Source organism: Lethenteron reissneri, unplaced genomic scaffold, assembly GCF_015708825.2.
Source record: "Lethenteron reissneri isolate LAM-NWPU_2019-01 unplaced genomic scaffold, ASM1570882v1 scaffold_1640, whole genome shotgun sequence".
Taxonomy (NCBI): Eukaryota; Metazoa; Chordata; class Hyperoartia; order Petromyzontiformes; family Petromyzontidae; genus Lethenteron; species Lethenteron reissneri.
In genome coordinates, this window is record NW_026891378.1 from 4,084,530 (window position 1) to 4,090,664 (window position 6,135).

Here is a 6,135-nt window from a genome sequence, read left to right on the forward strand (position 1 = left end):
TGAAATACAAATCGAGGGCGTGGCTATGCACGACAGATAGACAGACAAATAATCCCTGGTGGGCAGTGTGGAACTGTTGTTCCTACCTATATTAACTTTTCAGTTGAGGCATTGGTGCATCTTGCATTAACAGGTTTTGTGAGCTTTTTAATACTGAATTTGCAGGTGTGGAAAATGAGTGGCTCCATAGCTCAGTGGTTAGAGCACTGGTCTTGTAAACCAGGGGTCGTGAGTTAAATTCTCGCTGGGGCCTGTGTAGTTTTGCATCCTACTTCGGCAATATTGACAAATTGAGAGGCTGTTCTTTTAAGATTTCAGCAATGCTAATAAGAAACAGCAGGGGACACGGTAGCACTGACTTGGTACAGGTGTGGTATTGTTTTGGGCAACAACTAACTAAGGAGTTTACTTGTTTAATTAACTTTTTACTTTTAAATTGCGTGTGCGATAAAATAGTCGTTTTATCGGTCACCAGTTCCTCAGAAAGCCAGGTTTTTGGTTTTGTGATGTTTCCTCAATTGTGTTCTCACCTCAAGAAGTTTGCATAAAACTGTAGCCAACTGCCTCCATATCTCAGGGGTTAGAGCACTGGTCTTGTAAACCAGTGGTCGTGAGCTCAATTCTCACTGGGGCCTTTGTTTTGCTTATTATTCAAAGAGACTGAGTGAAACATTAAAACCCTTAGTTTTCAAAATTGGGTTATGCTGTGGGAGAGCACCGAGTCACGATTAAGGAAAACGGGATGCAAATTGGACCGAGTATTTAACAGTAATGTGGCAGTTTTTTTCTGGATTATTGCCACCCGAAAATTATTATTTAGAAATGTCATGTGTACGTGTTTAAATTCAACCTTCCCAAGTCATGAGTTGCTAACATGGTCAAGTTTACATGAAGCTGTGTTACGCAATTTGTCGTTTTTGGCCACATCGCAAACACGTTCCTTTGGAGTGGGCAGGTAGGAACTTGGTTGGACAGCGCATTCGTGCCCGACAGACAGACAAATAATCCCTGGTGGGCAGTGTGGAACCTGTTGTTCTTACCTGTATAAGTATCGTGTATCCTGTCGTGTATAGTCTAGTGTGTAGGTTAAACGTTGAGTTTTATAAGGGTGTAGAGGTGTTACGGAGGGCAAACAAACACACTGGGCGTGGTTATGCCCGTACGCCGAGAGGTGCTTACATCCACGTCCACACCGTTTAGCCTGGGGGGCTAACACGGCGCTGGGATCCCCCACGGCCCCACCCCTCAGTGGGGGAGTTGCTATATAAGGCGGTGAGCCGGAGGGCTCGGGGTTCAGTGTTCAGCCTTAACCAGCAAAGCAAGAAGACCTGCTAGATAGGCCCTGGGACTCCCCTGGATCGCTGTCCTTCTCAGGACTGACCAGGGCAAGCCAGTGGCGTGGCCCCAAGAGCCCAGAGCCGATGCTCTTGTAAGAGCCGGTCTGGGGACTCAGGGTGCCGTAATCCCAGCTTAACCAGGGCTGGGTTAGCTAGCCTCCCCTAGCCCGGTTGTGGAGGACCTAGGAGTAGGCTAGCTGTGACAGATTGTTGATCTCCCTGTTAGACAGGTGAAGGGGCCGATACCCCTTCGAGTGTTGTACATCTCGGCCTGTTATGTACTTTGTGCTTAATAAATAAGTGTGCCTCCAACTACGTCGTCCAAGTCTCCTGGAACCTACTACAAGGGCACCACGGGGTGACCAGCCCCACCCCAACCAGCCCCACCCCGCCCCACCCCCCACCCAGCCCCTCCCCACCCTCCCTCCCCACCCAGCCCCTCCCCACCCTCCCCTCCCCACCCAGCCCCTCCCTCCCCACCCTCCCCTCCCAGCCCCTCCACTCCCCACCCCACCCTCCCCTCCCCACCCAGCCCCTCCCCACCCCACCCAGCCCCTCCCTCCCCACCCAGCCCCTCCCCACCCTCCCCTCTCCACCCAGCCCCACCCCTCCCACCCCCAACTGAATCACCTTAAGGCTGGGCATGTTGAAATAAACACGAGGCAAAAAGATCCGCTTTTTTCTTTTCAAGACTTCCATTTTATGAATGGAGCCACTCTCTCCCAGTTCCATTATATAAATGAAACATCGCCCGTCTCCTCATTGGCCCGAGTCGCGGCGGTGCTCCCCCCACTAACCCCCCCCCCCCTCTCTACCAACCCCAACCCACCGCTCCCATTTGGCTCGGGGGCGCCGACCATGGGAGGGCTCTAGTGGGGCGGGACCATGCACGACAGACAGACAAATAATCCCTGGTGGGCAGTGTGGAACTGTTGTTTCTACCTGTATAAAGATTCTGATTCTAGTTGCTGGATCGATTCACTAAAATATGACCACGACTCGGATCGTGTTAGCATCGCATTCAACTTAACGTGAAATCGAATCGCAATTACACAATCGATCTAAAAAATCGACAAAAACCACCCCCTCCCAACTCATCGACGTCTCTAGAGGAATCGGAATCGATGCTTCAGGCGCGCCTCGCGCACTAATCGATTCGGCTTTGAGCTCCCTGCTCACCATTGTTGACGAAGCCGCCTTGCTTCCTGCGAATCCTCGTTGCCGTGAGTCCCCCCCCCTCACCTAGCCGTCTTTGTCTTCCTCACCCCCCGAGAGCGACAGACAAAGAAGCCCCCCCCCCCCCCGCCAAAAGGCCGAGGCGTTTAAACCACCCCCTGAGGCGAGGCCGCGAGAGACACCGACCCTCGGATAGAATCCGTACCGGCCGAGGCGCGAGGTGCTCGGTAGGCCGGCCTAGGCCGATGCCAGTCACACGCGGTCGGCGGCGGTGGGAGGGAGATTAAACACAACTTTAATAACGTTTCATTTAATATCTACTCCTATTTATATTTGTGTCTTTAAGTCGCGACGTTGAGTTGGTGGTGGTGGGGGAGTTTAAGCGGCTAGCGACTGATGGTGTGGTGAGAGTGAGGCGCTGTGTGCGAGTGACCCACACGCGTGCACTGCTGCTCTCTACACACACACAGCTTGCTGCTGTTTGTAGACTATCTGTTGAGTGATTTGTTTACTTCTGCTGTACGCTGCCCCTCCCGTCGTGGCTTGTGCGCGCGTTGTGTGTTGTTGTAACGTTCTGACCCCAGTGGCCCCCGACCGGACATCTGTGATGAAAAAGCTTCAGAGCTTTTCGGATTCCACCTGGAGTATAAATTCAGTTTCTGGTACTCAGAGACCCATACAGAGACCCACAGAGGACCATACTCAATCTTATAGGGACCCACAGATCCATACATAGAATCACAGACCTATACTCAGAGACCCATACATAGACCCATTGAGACCCATACTTAGAACCACAGAGACCCATATTCAGAGACCCATGCATAGACCCACAGCGAGCCAGAGAGACCCATACTCGGAGACCCAAACACAAAGCCCCATACACAGACCCACAGAGACCCATATAGACTCACAGAGACCTGAGAACCAGAGACCTACAGAGTCCCATAGTAACCCACACAGACCCATACAGACCCCCACTGTGATTGTGATTGGTGGTTAATGGTTGTAGTTTGTAAGTGTTAAGTGTGGGGAGTGGTTGCGCGCGCTGCGTCGCGGCTCACGGCCAACATCAGTGGCGAGTGATATCAGAACCGGGTCCTGTGCCTTCCCTAGGTCGACTCGGACTCAAATCAGAACCTGGTGCGGTGTAAAAATCAGCGCTGGGGAGACAAAGGCGGCCGGGCGTGGTGCTGGTCACCCACCCCCTCGTGTGCCACAGTGGCGGCCTTGACAGGCGCTGCTGCTCCTCCAGCCTGGGTGGGCTACACGGGGAGCTTTGTCACATTGTAGAGACAAAGCTCCCCCGTGTAGCCTCCGATATACTCTAGGGGCAAGTGCTGTTCGCGAGTTCTAGCACCTATCAAGGCCGGCACTGTGGCACACGAGAGAGTGGGTGGCCAGTACAATACCCGGCCGCCTTTGTCTCCCTGGTGGCGATGTTCACTACACACCACTGCACCAGGTACTCATTTCAGGCTGAGTCGACCGAGGTGAGGCTCAGTACCGGTTCAGATAATCGTCATCAGCGTTGGCCTTGAGCTAGAATCGAACTCAGTTCGCCGGGTTCTTAGTGCAGCGTGATAACCACTACACTACCGCTTCCCACTCCGTGTACACAAGCACATGGACACACACATGGACACACACGTGTACACACAGACACGTGTACACAGACACGTGTACACGCACAGACATGTGGACACACACAGACACGTGGGCACACACAGACATGTATACACACAGACACCTCTACACACAAACACGTCTACACACAGTCACGTGTACACCATCATTGACATTCCCTCTGGCCCTGCTCCCATGCCTCTGCTGTGTTCCACAGCACCAGCAACGCGTGCAGGGAAGCTGTCTCCAGCCCTGACCCACGATGGTCCGAGGCCCCAACATCTCCGTGGAACAACATCAACAACATAAACAACAACCACATCAACAACAAATACAGCAGCAGTGGCGGCAGAACCGACTGTGGGTCTCTGTGTGAGCATTTAGGTCTCTTTGTGAGTCTATGTGTCTCTGTGTAAGTCTATGGGTCTCTGTGTAAGTCTATGGATCTTTGTGTCATGAGTCTATGGGTCTCTGTCTTAGTCTATGGGTCTCTGTGTGAGTAAATTTATGGGTCTCTGAGTCTGTCTGGTTTGGTGTGTGTGTATGGGTCTCTGTGTGAGTGTGGATCTCAGTGTGTGTCTATGGGTCTATGTGATGAGTCTATGGGGCTGTGTGAGTGAGTCTGTGTGTCTGTGTGGTGAGTCTGTGTCTGAGTGAATCTATAAAAGTGCTAATGCATTAACTCTTTCAAGTTCACAGTGCAGCAAACTTGCCACATTTTTGTTGATAGACAGAACGCGCACTACAGGAGGATTTGTATTGAATCAGACACAGCGAGTACTGGTCTGGTCACAAACAAACTCACGTCAAATTCGTCCGAGTCGCTGTACGTGTATTGCTTTATATAGACCCACTTTATGGAAAACAGTAATACTCAAGACAATAACACGTGCTGTGTGATTTTTTTACCTTCAATTTTTTATTGAACATTTTTTATCCTAATCAAAAACGAGCAGCCCACACGGCCATTGTACCTGACTGTCCGTCCCTTACTCTCTCTCCAGCCATCCAGCCAGCAAAATGTATTTTTCTAATGTAGTTTGCTAGTATGATCTGAGTATGACACGGTAGCGTGATGACACATCCCACTCATTTGTGTGGAATTCCCACCCTGGGGTGAATGGTGGATTAGGACGGAGGGGGGGGGGTGACGTCAGCACCACGCAGGAACCCGGCTTAAATAATAAATAAATTCCAGCACTCTCGACTCCGCTACCCCTCACAAGCCACACCAAGCATCTGGAGGTCATAAAAACATTAAACAACAAACTTCGGGGCAAAGAGGGATTAGCGACTATCTGGGAAATCTTCAGGTTGGTAGATGACCATATGACATGACCTCCCCGAACGTTTTGGACCGTTCACAAACAAATCTCCAGAGCACAGAGCAGAGACAAACGGACGTTACAACTCACGTTTTCTTTAACGGTAAAAAGTTGAAACTCTGCAAAAAGAACAAATCGACGTTATAGACTGCAGGCTATATTAGTGGTTTTATTATTATTATTTTTTTTCACCCTTATTCAACTCATATTATTTTGTATTGTATCTTTCTATCCATGTAACTTCACCAAGAGAACCAAGGAATGTGAATTCTGGCAGTCAAGAAAGTGAGGGCTTGGATATATCTACAGCCTCGGGATATCAAAATATAACTCAAAATAAAACACCGATCCCTGGTGACACAGACTTATAACAAAGCTTGGAAAACCCTCGGAATAATGGTGGTAACAACGAGGGGCATTACGAATCTTGGTAAAACATAAGCCAAATAATAACCACGAGATATTTGACCAGGGGTAACGCATAAGAGATACAAGAAAATAGGTTAAACACACCATACTAGATAATATGTATTCCATGAAATCAGAACCTCCCCGGCCACCTTTGTCTTCCAACAATTTGACACAAACACATGGTAGCCATAAAATACGTATGAAGGGTGTCTGGCCACGAGATAACAAACACTATGAAGGGGGGGGGGGGGAATGCAAAC

The 6,135-nt window shown here is 50.1% G+C and overlaps 1 non-coding gene across 1 annotated transcript; it reads left to right on the forward strand.

The window, feature by feature from the left end:
• The first annotated feature begins 180 nt into the window (after window positions 1–180).
• On the forward strand, window positions 181–253 carry TRNAT-UGU (transfer RNA threonine (anticodon UGU)). Its single transcript has one exon. It is a non-coding gene; the product is annotated as a tRNA-Thr (tRNA).
• The last annotated feature ends 5,882 nt before the right edge of the window (window positions 254–6,135 follow it).